General features: G+C 37.5%; 1 long non-coding RNA gene and 1 pseudogene across 1 annotated transcript; one reads left to right on the top strand and one right to left on the bottom strand.

Annotated features, from left to right (window-relative positions):
• The first annotated feature begins 4,507 nt into the window (after positions 1-4,507).
• LOC145234500 (uncharacterized) lies at positions 4,508-7,473 on the top strand (annotated as a pseudogene).
• A 4,637-nt stretch (positions 7,474-12,110) lies between these two features.
• LOC145233100 (uncharacterized) lies at positions 12,111-13,181 on the bottom strand. The gene is made up of 2 exons (XR_013861019.1): positions 12,926-13,181; positions 12,111-12,861 (listed from the first exon to the last, which is right to left on the bottom strand). It is a non-coding gene; the product is annotated as an uncharacterized LOC145233100 (long non-coding RNA).
• Positions 13,182-15,241: the final 2,060 nt, after the last annotated feature.

The raw sequence follows: 15,241 nt of genomic DNA, 5'->3' as shown, positions 1-15,241 counted from the left end.
TATTTGACCTTTTTGAAAATGATGCTATCTCACTGTACAACTTGCATATAATGCGACAAGGGGTCTGATTTTTAAAAAAAATCAACCAACTTTCGTATAATGCGACAAATGGTCTTATTAAAAACAAACAAACATATGATTCTAAAAAATGCTTCGCTAAAAGCATCCAAGAATTTTTTACATAAACCTTGCAAAAATCAAAGAAGAAAACAACGGTTCTTTTCAATTGTGAATATTCATTGAAACATCGCAGAAATTCGCAGTTATATATTAGAATTACGTCAGAAAATCGTACGTACTCGTTAAACCAGAACTTCTGTGATAACCGCAATATATTTCTGGTATATCATGTATGATTCGGAGATAGCCCTTGGATAAAGTTCGACTGGGAAACCCTGACTTCACAGAAATCTTTAAAACCCCCAAGTAACTTTCAAAAGAAAAACAATTACACAAATCAAGTGATCCAAAAGTTAAATAATCATCAGGCAAATGTAGCAGGCTATGAACATTGTATGTGATAAAACTTTTACCATACATTTTTTTAATCACCACAACAAAAGTGTTTATAAGTTTACGACATTGTACAACATACTCATGATTGACATTTGAAGTCAGTAAAATTCTAATTGCAACAGATAACTGAAGGAAGTGTTTAAATCTTATTGAGCTCAAAATGGATGGCAAGCTGTTTTTATAAACACAATTTTTATTAAATGTTTAATCATTTACATTCAACTATTTCACGTTTATTTAACAAATATTGCGGATGTCCTGCGGACCAAATCCTCACCAGATAACCACTGGTTTACTGTGTATGTATTCCTGCCACTGCTTTTTTAAAACTTTTATGTTCTCGTTCAGGGGTCTTCTCCAACTGAAAACCTGTCCTGGGCCACTTTTCAAATAAGCAAGGAGCCGCGAGCCACAGCGTCAACAAACTTATGATCTGAGTAAAATAGCATCCAATTTTTAATGAAATATAAACTGGAACAACACAAAAAGAAAAGAATATTTATTTGGTTGCGCTGGGTGTTTGACAACGTTTTGCGGCGACGAGAGAGTCAATGTTGGGCCTTATTTTTCGTTGATTCGCTATTCTAAAAACAGCATGCAAATGTTCATCGGTCAATCGGGGGAGGAGGGCTGATTTATTTATTTTCATTGTGGGAAAAAACTGCAAGTATACGGCGTGAGTGCGAGAGTAACTTCGGGAATCTTTCTTCAGGCACGTACTTGTAAAACTCGGGATCATTTAGAGTAATTTTCTTTTAACACGGTGTCGCACTGAAGATCTACCAACTCCATCTGAAACTCTTCTGAAACCGAATGAACATTCACAGACATTGGAGTAAAGAGCGTGAATTATTTTTCCAGTGCGAAAAAGTCTTGAAATCGGCGGTCAAATTTCCCATGTAGCGTCACGGTTTTATCTGCATATTGCTTCATGGCACTATTCTCAACGTTATTAAGAGATAGCAGAGTTGGAAAATGGGCGAAGTTCCCGACCTTCAACTTAGATGCCCATAACAACAATTTGCACTTAAAACGATTTTATGGCATTGTAAAGAGGTATTCAAGTTGTTCAAATGTGATGTTAGATCACATAGAAATGCTAGGTCTGAAATAAATTTTGGTTCAGCAAGCTCCGGTAGGTATGTCAGCTTCTTTTAAAGCCATGAACAGACCAATCTCATCCCTCAAGGCGAAGAAACGTTTCAGGACATTTCCGCGACTGAGCCAGCGTACACCTGTATGGTAAAGTATTTCACCACACTCACTTTCCATGGTTTCAAGGAATGATTTGAACTGCCTATGATAAGGCCCCGTGATCGGATAAAATATACAGTTTATACAACTACGCCCATAACATCGTGCATTTCTAACGCTTTACCACACAGGCCCTCTTGATGAATGATACAGTGCACGGCGTGAATCGACAAACCCAATTCCAGCATCTTGTTTCGGAGAAGCGCGACGAAACCTATTCTTTCAGATCGCGTGGCATGTGCCCCATCTGTGGCAACTGATACGATCTTTTGCCAATCCAAACTGGCGCGTTCAACACACCTTTCCAATTCACGAAATAAATCCCGACCAGTAGTTGTGTGTTTATGGCAATTAAATCTAATAACTCTTGTGTCATATTTGAATTCCTATCAACTCCGCGAACAAACACAGCACACATAGCATTATTTGTTATGTCTGTACTCTCGTCCAGTGCCAGCGAAAAAGTTTTTTCCAATTGAAATGAGTTGTTGGTACGAATCATCTGCCAATTCTGTTACGCGCCGGGCAACGGTGTTAGCTGAAAGACTGGTGTCTTCAAAACGCTTAGACTTTTCCGGGCATAATATTTCACAGGCTTTTGACATACACTGTTTGATAAAATCTCCTTCCACAAAAGGACGTGAAGATTGTGCAATCATTTCACTTATGGCGAAGCTTGCTTTAACAGAGGCTTCACTTGCTTTGGTAATAGCCGGAAAATTTTTTCTCTGCCTATTCAATAAACTTTTTACTTATACAGCAATAGCAATAACCGCACAACATATAAGCCACTAAACCTTGCCGTTGCCGTCACAAACAAAGTACATTTCTTCCCACTTTTTTTGAAAAATTCGGTTCTCTGAGCTTTTTCTTTTTTGAGACATTGCCTCTGGGCAATCATGCGATAATTTTCTGTTATGTTCGTACAGTAAATCCGTGAAAGCAAAAATATATAACTCAATAATTGCAGCAAAGCTAGAACACGTGAGCGCTATATAACTAAATGGGTTTCTAAGAGTTGCGCTTTGATTATCAGACATAATTCGCCTATTTCATCATAATGAGGCATTGTGTAATAATGCGAATCAATGAACCGGAAATTTTTATTGTGAATTAACAGCGTGGTTTATTGTTTCATGAATTTAGGCGAGTAAAACACACACAAAAATTGTGTTTGAAACTGCAAAGTTCAAATAACCTCGCGGACCACAAAAAATTGCTTTGCGGGCCACATGTATCCACACTCCAGTCTGCAGAGTATGGCAGTTCCCGACGAGATCTCGCGCGTGCAGGACCAACATGTCCCGCGTGCGCGCGTGCAGGACCTCCAAAACCGCGTGCAACAACAAGCCCGCGTGCAAACGATAAATTAACTCCTTGCAAAGTAGTAACGAAACAAGCATAACTAAACCCTTCTGGGCCAAATCCCTTCAATAAAATTTCCTTTTCTAGCAAAAAGTACTGATTGCGTATTTTCACACTTACTTGTGCACAATTTAAGGTATGTTGTGTTGTGAGTAGGCTACCGTATCCACTCACATGCCCCGATTGTCAGACTAATATATTGCTACATAAAACAACTATGTGTCAACAAATTGCACTCGATTGTAAGCCGCACAAAGGGCAGGGTAAAACACTTTATGCGCACAATCAAATAAACACGGTATCGTGTTTGTCATTTTTAAAACGCTTATTCAGAACAAAAAAATGTTCAAGTGCCAATGGTTTAGTGCACTGCCCTAGAATGGATTTTTTAATGACTGTGCTGATGAAGACATCTCCTATCGGAAAAGTGCAAGGTTTCAATAACTGCTATGATAACGAAAACAACTCCCGCTGCACCGAAGTGACAAAAACGCCGAAGAAGCTTCACAGTAGGTGGTTGCATCGTAAAGTCCCAACATAGTCATTGCTGGCTTCTAGAGTTTATTAACGTCAGATGCAGCCATTGTGTCTAAAAGATAGCCGTTGTTTAAATGACAAAGCTCAATTTTCTGCAAACAGTGCAACTTAGTTGTTAAGTGCAGGTTAATGTTACAGTAATCTAATTTAAATAAGTCAATGCATCAGTTGAATTGTAGTTAATGTTGTCAAGTCTGCGCGGTTTTTAAATACACCATTATAGGCTTGCAGCAATTATCTTTTGGGTTTAGTTATTCTGCAGGCTACCTTTATATGATTATTATCAAGCAAATTTCAGTATGTCATCGCCAAGCAAGTCACCTTCATCTGAAAAACAAAAGTTTCCGTCTTCGTTTCACTATGGGAAGTCCGGCAGCAAACCTGCTTCAGTAAAGTCCAGCGCAAAACGAACACAAGAGGACTTACATTTTTGTTTAAAATGTCACAAGACCATTTCTCGCGGTAACCCTGCCTCGCGAAAGAGACACGCGGAATCGGTGCACAAAAATGACGCATTGTATGACCCCAAAAAGTTTATAGTACAAAACGACCATATTAAAGCGGTCGAAGTAAGAAAGACAATACAAACACCACGATTCGAAGAAACGGACACGGAAGATGTCGCATCTTCTTCCATGTCAATTACAGAAGGAGCTGATAGTAATGTATCTCAGACGGCAAATACGACTGAGTCGGTGACAACTAGTGCACTATCAACACCGTCCGCTTCCCTACAAACAGCAACGATTCAATCTACCCTGGGATTTCCCGTAGAAAGCGACCGTGAACCATCTGCTGCAAGCACATCGTTTGGACAGGATGTTTTATGCGTCAAATGAGTGACAAACTTGATCAGTTGGTAAAACTACCAAACACAACCGAGGATGCGAACAACTTGAAAGTTCTTGAAGATGCAACATGTTTGCACGAAATAAAAGGATCCGGATTTGCACTTTATGTAAATGATGATGGTGCAATGGTAAGGTGCGAAGTTTGTTTTCAACATTTGTGCGAGGACCATCCATATATCAAAAAGGAACCTTTGTTAGCCAAAATATCTGAATATTGACAAAACAGCTGGAAATTCTTTGTCTTCCGGTCTCAGGGTTCCCGCGGGTATGGAAAACCTGGAAAGGTTATGGAATTTAAATTTGTATTTTTAAGGCCTGGAAAAGTTTTGAAAAAGCCCACTTTTACAAAAGTCCTTGAAAAAGTATGGAATTTGGGGCCTGAAAATGCCAGATAGAGATAGGAATTTCAAATTACGTAACGTTGGTATATTTATTGCAAGTATGGTAAATTGGCTATATACCAAAGCCTCTTTTCTAGATTTATTGTGGAAATTGCTCAATTTTTATCGATCAAGGTTTTGGAAATTCGTTTTTTTTTTTTGAAAAGTTTTGGAGAAGTCATGGAATTTATAAACAAAAATTGCGCGGGAACCCTGCGGTCTGGATATAAGCGCTGAACGCTTAAAGAACATAGTTGCAGGACGCAACCAAACCTGGTACAGCTTCAAAAGCATGCTGGTTGAGCAGCAATGCAGAAATGCAATAGTGTAAGAGGGAGGTTAACGGAAGTGGTGGCCAATCAACTAAGCTGTGCTCTCTTGTTGGTAAAAGTTAAAGCTGCAACACTTCATTATGAATCAATGATTGCATTTCTGCATTGCTGTGGATCTGACGTTGGCAACATAGGTCATGGCAGGAATCAGTTTAATCAAATGCGCAACGTCTTTCAAGTCCACCTGAGTCGTAAAACAAAAGAACTTTTAACGACACCACTCGCATCAACCGGTCTAGTGCCACATTTTGCTACAGCATCCGATAAGTCTACACCAAACCGCGTCACAAACCATGCTATTATGATACTAGTGCGCTATAAGGGAAAGAAAATTTCCATACCTATCAACGCCCCTACTGTATACCAGTTTGCAGAGGAAAGTGTGGTCGAAGGCGGTACTGCTTCTCATTTAGCTCGTCAAATATCAGAGGCGTTGTGCGAAACCTCTGTTCAGCTGCAGCAACTGACGTACTTAGTAGCACATCATGCTGATGGACAGTATCAAGCCAGGCAGTTTGAATCGACTTTAAAGCAACAGGTTTATCACGATGCCTGCTGGCCCGAGTACCACGAAACTTTTTTCGTCGTTGCTTGGGACACGGCCCACTGGATGGATTGTGCCCTTGTGGACATAAAAAACAAGGACTGCAAAGGTTTTTTTGATCGATTAATAAGCGGTCAAACAAGTTCAACATAATGTTTGGCAGAGGAAAAGGAGCCGCTGAGTACCAAGCCACTAAACGGCGTTACGACTTAAAGGGTCATGTTGCAAAAACGTACGCAACAACTAGGTTTACAAGTAGCGCTAACGAACAATTTAGCAGCATATACACCAGTTACGAGGCTTTGATCCGTGCATTTGAGGAAAATCGTGAAACTGCTGATGAATGTGAGGAGATGAAATACCTCACCAAGGGACGTGATTTTTGCATTGACCTTTGTGGTGTGCTAGATTGTCTTGCTCCCATCATCAAGATTATGATTAAGTCACGAAGTTTGAATCAAAATTTGTGGCACATAACGAAATGGTGGCCAAAATTAAAAGCAATAATTCAAAGAATGAAATTAAACCTGTCCAAACAGGTTGAAGAAAAATCACTCTGTCTAGAAAACACGTCGTTTCCTAAACTTTACCAGCACTTTAACGACATATGTTCCGAGGAAGGAAAGTTCTGCAACATCAAGTTGGAAGATGGTTGGGCTGTTTGTCCAAACAATGAAGAAATTACCACCGGGTCTGTCAAAAGGAAGGTAATTGAATGGAAGATGCGACAACCTAACGATTGCTTGACTGATTTAATTGGCTTATGTGATGCTTTGCAAAATCGACTGGACGCACGCATGACGAAATGCGTGCCGGCAGCAGCTGATATTTTGGCCGATTGTCTGTACTTGCCCGATATTTTGCGTTTGGTTACTGGAAATGTTCATCAGTTCACCACGGGGGAAAGGGCTAGACTGGAAAACCATGGAAATGATAGCTTTGCCAAGTTTTTCAAGTGCGTGTGCTCTCTGAATCACGTGAAGGTTTTATGCGGGACCAGTCCGTCTCTCAATTTACATTCTGTTTACGCTCAAATAGTTTTAAGTGTATTTAAGCAAATTATTTTTCGAGTTGTTTGGGTAAACTTTGCTCAATGTAGAAACGAATGGTTTGATTTAGAAGTGGGTGGCATCGGGTCATCAAAACTGCTTCGATTCGAAGTTTCTTGTTCAGAAATGGATTTGGAAGATAGCTACAAATTTACATTTGAAGATGGTATCTGTCTCGCAGCTCTAAATGAACTTGCTGTTTACCAAAGCTTCTATACAAACGAGGAACTGTTTACAGCTGCCGGTAAAGAGTTTTGCATTGCTCTCGATGTCGCCTTGGCAATGGGTGGGTCCGAGGCAGTCGTTGAATCATACTACTCAGTAATGAAAAGTCAATTAAAAACCGGAGGTCAAGCAAACGACACTCTTGTCCGACGGACAAACGTTGATTGGGTGTACCCAATGCCTATTCAATGCAGAAACACATTAAAAGAGATGGCAGCACTCTACCTCGACGGATGTGACGAATACAAATTGCCCAGCCACCAGGTGCCTATATTTATTGATGACAGAGGTCGAGCACGTTACACTGATAGCAAGGTCCTTTCACGATTAGGTCAACGAGCTTCGAGTTTTATAATTAACGATCAAGATTAACATTTCCAATTTGACTTTCGTTACGTAACGTGTTTTTGTTTATTCGTGTTCCTCTGTTTTTGTTATTGATTTTCAATTCATTGGCGTGCAAAAAAAAAATCCGCGTGCAGTAACGAAAAAATGGCGTGCAAAATTGTTTTGGAAAAAACAACTCGCGCGGGCAGCTGCCATACTCTGGAGTGTGGACCACACTCGCGGGTGTTGGAGACCCCTGTTCTCGTTGGTGCAATTTTAATGGGGTCACTGACTCGATGGCCAATGTTTGGCCTTTCAATGATCCCGTTACGCAATTGTAATGTACTTTTCTCTAATGCGTGACAAATAATTGAATTGAATGGTTTTGTGCAAATGTTGATTAAGAAATGTTTGTGTTGGCAACCAAAATACATTTTCTATTGCGTTAGCAAGCGTACTTGAAAACGTAATGTTAAGTAGTATAATATCAGCAAGTGAGTAGGCCGAGCATTTCATTCCATTTTATGCTGTTGTGCTATACATCTGTATGCTACTGTTGTTGTGGATTTGCTCAGTCAAATTCGATGCAGAGAAGCTTGGTGATCAAACATGTACGTTACTCTCTGCAGAAGGTACTTCTTTGCTTATTCTGGGCGAACTGGAACAATTAAATAACACCATATTGTGAGAATTCAGCAAAAAAGAAATGACAATCTAATAGGAATGATGAAGTACAAAAGGCAGGATGAAAGTAGCTTGTCACTTCTTCCCCAGAAGACTACATTAACAATGTTGGCAAAGAAAATGCTTTCTCGACTGTCTTGCATACTTGCCGATGAAGCAGAGTTATTTTGAAGTGCAGAAGAATATCGGTAAATACATCCATCTTTAAGACCCTCGCTGACAAGCTCGAAGCCGAAAATAAGTCAGCTGTGGTTGAAAAAGCTGACCCGTCAGATTCTAGCTCTGCTGTGACATATCTTCACATGAATTTGAAACGTTTGAGGTAACTGGGGAAAGGACAACAATATTTGTTTTCCAACTTCTGTTTAGTCAGAAAGGGTGTTGTCTCAGCGCCTGCCTTCATTTGCGTAGGAAAACGTCGATTCACAATAGTATGATAAATTGATTCTGGGAATCATTCCCTGTTCTATTGCCATTGTTGCAACGATTTCCACCTTTCATATTATATATATCACAAGTTTGGGAAATCTTTATTTCCAGGTTCTGTCATTTATGTCGCCACTTGCCTTTTATGCCAAGAACAATATGTAGGCCAGACAAAAATCGGTTTGCCACCCGGTGGTCGGGTCACTTCGCAGCGCAATGACTGGACGGCGCTTTTGCCACGTACTGCGGACCTGGATTTAGCCGAAGACAGATGGCTAAATAAAATTGATGCAAAAATTAACATTAAAAAAATGGTTTTACCTAGGTGTAAGTGACGTGTGTTTTTCTTCGCCGTTTACACTTTTGCGGTTTTTATCTTTCGTTCGTTTCTTATCTTCCATTGTATTGCGTGTTCACAGTTAGTTTAGTCTGCTAGGCTTTCAGTTGTGGAGTGACCGTATTTGTTAAAGAACTATTGGCTTTTTCTAATTTTAATCCCTTTTCTTGCTTTCTGTAGACACTGAAGATGCTTTTTTAGCGAAATATATTTGTTTTTTTAAAAGATTGTCAACTGATTTCAGCCTGGAAATAAAGATTTCCCAAACTTGTGGTATTCACAATAGTATGTTGTAGAAAAGCAAGCCGACGTGTAACTGTGAATTCAGACGGTTCTGCACAAAACAACAGCAATACGCGCAGGCCGCATTTGTTGGCCTAACAGGCCGCAGGTTCCCCATCCCTGGCCTACACCAAGAATTTTACCATGAGAACTTTTGCTACAACAAAAACATTGCACAATATATTCATGCCATACAATGGTTGTCGGTTCTTAACAGATATGCTATTACGATCAACCCAAAAAAACAACATTGCACTCATTTCTAGCTGTCAATAATACAAAATCTAAAATTTTACGTTTACTCGCTGATCGAACGAAGTACTCGGCCCAGTAAGGTGTTTTCAATCTTGACACCTTGCTCCACTTTTTGTATCGCCTTTCCGTTTAAGCAAACACGATGGAAAAGATTTCAACATCGTTAAAATAAACTCCACCCTTTCCTACAACTCATTTATTTTTAAAATTGAAACAATTATGTCGCTGAAAATATTGAAAGCACAAAGGGCGACAACTAATCGTAGGGCTAATCGCTGTAGCTGTTTTTAATCTGACTTCCAAACCTTCTAAACAAGGGTTGTATTACTTGTAGTCCACACAGTGCACATCAGTTCTTCTGTCCGTCAGGAAGCTCATGGCAATTCCATAAGTGTCACAAATCTCACGTATTTCTTCCAAAACTGGTTGAAAGCTATTGCAGGTCTGAAATATATTTCTTAAAATATAGATATAATACAACTGTTGCAATGTTTTGTCTTCAATAACACGAGCTTTTACCGCCTCGTGCTTTTCCACGTAACTAGTTTCACAGAATCGCTTCAGCTTCTGATGTTTGCTAGTTGGACATATTGCTTCGATGACTCTGAGCAAGAAATAGTTTCGATTTGGGCTTAAGCTGAAAAAATTGATGACAAGTTGCGCATAACCCGCGGTATTGCACCAACGACAGATGACGATGTCAGAACTATCACAAGGCAGTGAGTGGGCAGCACAATGGCAATATACTGCAATTTTTGGAGTATTTTTGCTTGCACGCCATTGAACTTCCACTTTGCTTGGTCCGTCGTATCCTTGACCGCGCAGCCATTTAGTTTCAAGACTCATTTTATTGTTCCCAATCGCCGGTTATATTTTTCATTTAAAAAACCTGAGCAACCGGTACTTTGCTGCGATAATGCTGACCTATGACTTTTTTTACCTCATGTACTGCAGATAAAGTAGAGCAGTTTTGAGAGCAGTTTTTTGGTTATGTTTGTCAATTTTTGCATGGGTTCCATACAAATTAAACGCATCCTATGTAATGGTCCGAAACAAATTTTTTTCTCGCCTAAACAAACTTTTTCAAATTCGTTTTGAGTCACAATATGTTTTTTTTGCTTTTTTCGGCCACTTGAGTGTGGTATTGGGCTGCAAACAGCCGTTGTTGGTCGCGATACAATTTGCAAACAAATTTAATTTCGAAATATGATATAGGGTTTACAATATAACAAATCTTTGCATGGGGATATGCTTCGGTAGTTTGACGGTCTTGTGACGAAACAATCATCCAATATCAGGGAGTTTTTGTTTGAAACAGTTTTTGAACAAAATTTGTTTTTAAATTGTTTTTGTAAACAGGTTTTGTTTCTAAATAGTTAATAGTAATTAATTAAACAATGAAATTCATTAAAACAGTTTGCAAAAAAAATTTGTTTTTAATCTGTTTTTGTAAACAGATTTTGTTTCAAAATAGTTAATAGTAATTAATTAAACAATGAAATTTATTAAAACAGTTTGCAAACAAAATTTGTTTTTAATTTGTTTTTGTAAACAGATTTTGTTTCAAAATAGTTAATAGTAATTAATTAAACAATGAAATTTATTAAAACAGTTTGCAAACAAACTTTGTTTTTAATCTGTTTTTGTAAACAGATTTTGTTCCAAAATAGTTGATAGTAATTAATTAAACAATGAAATTTATTAAAACAGTTTGCAAACAAAATTCGTTTTTAATTTGTTTTTGTAAACAGATTTTGTTCCAAAATAGTTAATAGTAATTAATTAAACAATGAAATTTATTAAAACAGTTTGCAAACAAAATTTGTTTTCAGTTTGGTTTTGAAAATAGATTTTGTTTCGAAATAGTTAATAGGGATTAATCAAACAAAGAAATTCATTAAAACAGTTTGCAAACTAAATTTGTTTTCAATTTGTTTTTGTAAACAGATTTTCTTTAAAAAAGGTAATAGGGATTAACGAAACAATCAAAATTAACAAAGGAATTTGCAAACAGAATTTGTTTTTGTAAACAGATGTTGTTTTGAAATAGTTAATATAGATTAATTAAACAATAAAACTTATTACAAGAGTATGCAAAAAAATGTTTTTAATTTGCTTTGCACACAGATTGTGTTTCAAAGTAGTTGATAGGGATTATTTATACAATGAAATGTAATATGACAGAATACGAATCGACAGGTCAAACATTTTCTTCGGCAGGTTAAACATTGTCTGTTAGATCACAATTAGCTGTATTTTGCACTTTGTTGCTTGAATCTAATGCCAAGAAAAAGAGTTGTATCAATTTTCATGCAAACAAACAACTAAGAAAACGAACATATTTTTATTATGTAAATGAACATGTCTAGAAGCACGGGTGTTTCAAGACAGCAAATTCAAAGTGCATTAAAATAAACGAATTACAACAACTATTAGCCAAGGTAGCTCTTCCATGTTAAAAAAAAACATATAGTTACTACACAGCAAGAAGCCAACAAAAGTCACTACTGAAAGCAGCATAAGACACTGTGAAAAGCAATAACATGGTAGTCTGGAAGCTTTCTTAACATAATGCCAAAGTGACACAGGCTGAAAGAGCAACTCACAAAGCAAACACAACAAATAACCACAGAGAACGTATCATTTAATACAGCACAAAACCTGCTAAGTATGTTAAAACCAACACCAAAATGGATAAAAAATTCATAATTGACACAGCATATAACCAGCAAAGGCACAGCATTAAATCAACCAGACCGAACTGTTTCACCCATTACAGCACAACCTCAGCTAAAGCAGGTCAAAAACCATCAGAAAAGTGGTTAAGAACTGCACAATTGACACAGCATATAACCAGCAAAGGCACAGCGCATAATGACATTAATTGAACCAGATTGAACTGTTTCACTTGTTACAGTACGAAAACGGCTAAGCGTGTTAAAAACCAACACCAAGATGGCTAAGAACTGTGTGATTGGCACAGCATAAAACAAACAAATGCACAACGCATAATGGCATTAAATTATTCAGATCTAACTGTTTCACTTATTTCAACTAAAGCATGTTAAAAACCAACACCAAGATGGCTAAGAACTGCACAAATGACACAGCATATAACCAGCAAAGGCACATGACATAAAGTGTAAAAATAACCAGAAAAAACTGTCACTTATTATCTACATCAGAATATAGCATCAAATCAGACTGCTTTTATCTGCGAGATATAACTAGCCTTTCAATAATAAGACATAACATAAAAGGCAACACATACATACATTGCAAAGACAAACATTCTGGAGCATTTTTAGACATGTAACACTGCCAATTTAACACATTGAAAGCACCTCACCCTATTTACTTAAAAACTTGAACGAAAATGCAACTTCTTTCATGCTGATCAGCTCCTGCCAACAGCTAATCATGACTGGTTCCTTCTCCCTTCTGTTGCTTGCGAGGTGATGTGCACTCAGTGTCTGAATGTCGTCTTTCAGATTGTCCTGCAAAATACCACAGAAAATGTAGTTGATGTGATTATTTGTGGAAATAAACCAATTTTCATACTTGGTTGAATCACTTTAACTTTGTAGTAATTGGTGTTAGACCATTTAGCCTCCACCAAGTCCCCTTCCTTTATTTTTTTAAAGTCTTTTAGAAGCTTTCCTTCAAACCTTATTCGGTGTGGGTTGAAGTACACAGCTTCTACGTCATCATCAAGAAATCGGACACGGATGTACGAATTTTGAGCTGAAATTGAAAACATACCTTTTTCATGCAATAAACATTGTTTTTGCCCTCAGAACAGCCAAAATGCTTGTCATCTTGTTTAAAAAATATTAAGCTCATGTAGTTAACACTGTAACGAAATTTAGCAAATCATAAGTTACCTGATTTTAGAGTGAGTTGTTGGCGTTCTTTGACTGTATTTTCCCCGTTTTCACAGTCCGATCTATAACACGTGGCCTCTAAAAACATCAAAGCAAGTTGGTAGTATTATGTATACAGTAAAGACAGACATTATAGAAAAGTACTGGAGAAACAAAATAAATATGTGATTAAACTAAACACTTCATGGGATAATGTTTTGCTGCTAATATACATATTCAATGCAGCAAGACATTTTGGGAGGTTGTAAACATAATAAACTGACCAAAAAGGTGATGCAGGTTATTAATTTCATAAAAGGTATGTATGTATACATATATATATATGTATATATACATGTATATATATATATATATATATATATATATAAGTGAGCAGTTTGTACACTTTAGTTAAATACACACCTTGTGCTTCAGTTTCAGAATCATCTTCTGTAACATAAGAGAGTGTGTAAGCAATTTTGGAGTCAGTCCCAAGCAAAACCACACTTATGAAGCCAAAGAGCATATTTCATGCCAAGCATGGGTTGACAATGGGGAAACAGTAGTTTAATTCGGTGCCAGCATTTTTTTTTGCTATTTGGCATGATTTAAAGCTTTTAAAATCTAGTGACACATTTTGGTCTTCTCCTATACTTTCGTTACTTTTCTGTTTAGGTTTTTACTAATTATTGCTTGATTTTTGCTGAATACTATGACTTTAGTGATGTTACTGTGGAATTATAAGCTGCAGACAGTGCACACTGTTTCGACCTATAAGGTCTCAAATTTTCAAAATAAAACCCAAGAACCCAAGACGTCAAGTAAAAACCCAAGATCTTGGGGCAAAACCCAATCTTTGGCAGCCCTGGGTGTGACTCACCTAACTGTTACACAGAAATACAACTAAATCACAAATACTAGAATTTGGTCTTGTCCATGATATATTTAACATACAAAATCAATCAAACAAAAAACGGTTAGTGATCCTTTTAAAACACACAATAAACTTTTAAAAATGAATAAAATACACGAGATACATGCCACTTACATAACCTGCAAGTTTATTATGACTTCAATTCCAAAGTTATTTGACGTTTAATGCAATAAATTGCGATTTTTTGCCAATATCTTCACACTTCACCCATTGCCCGCCATTGTAAAGAAGCCAATGTGTACTGGTTCATTCAAGCGTGACCTGTCTGAGCGATTTCGCCGAGTTGCGCATCTAGTGAATTAAGTTATCTATGGTAACAGCATAGTATACTAACATGGTAGTCCAGCTATTGTTTCGGTCACGCATGACTAACACTGCACGCTTGTCGGATGTTTGCATTGAGTTGTATGGTTTGAGAGAAGCCAAATGGCAAAACTTCATTTGTTTAGTTGGTTTTATGCATCTGCCGTGCGTAATAATACTACACTCAGTTGCTATTTTGTTGTTGGATTGCCGGTTTTATCTTTTTTATTACGTTTTAAATGCTTGGATAACGCCTATACATCTTATAACGCGTTGATTCTCGTCATTGTAATTTGTGCGCAGTTTTACCCAACTATTGAAGGGTACATAGGATTTATTACAGTTACATAAATAGCTCAGTTTCAATTTAATTTTAAGAATGGAAAATCAAACTTCTCTAAACTGGCTGCACCTTTCCAAGAAAATATTTGATGAACTTTTGTTCAACGACTTCGACCCCGAAAAGGAACTGTGGACAGACGACAGGTCAAGTTTTGACGATGACCATATTTTATCCCAAGTTGCTTATTTTAAACTATCAGCCAAGGGTATATTTTTAGTAAAAGAGTGGGTCAGTCATTACAGAAAATTTCAAGATCAGGTTTTTCTCATGAAGGAATATGAAAAAAGGTGCTGCGAAGCAAAAAGTTTATTTGAAGAAGATTTTAAGGCCCCAAAATTGTTGTTAGATGTTATTACCATCATCATAAACTCCAAGAAAAGTGGTGCAGAAAGAAGCCAAATCGCTATGATCAGTAGCATGGAGTCAGACACAAT

This window comes from Phallusia mammillata, chromosome 6 (assembly GCF_965637545.1).
Source record: "Phallusia mammillata chromosome 6, kaPhaMamm4.hap1.1, whole genome shotgun sequence".
In the NCBI taxonomy this organism is placed as follows: domain Eukaryota; kingdom Metazoa; phylum Chordata; class Ascidiacea; order Phlebobranchia; family Ascidiidae; genus Phallusia; species Phallusia mammillata.
This window is presented reverse-complemented; position numbering and strand designations above follow the sequence as displayed.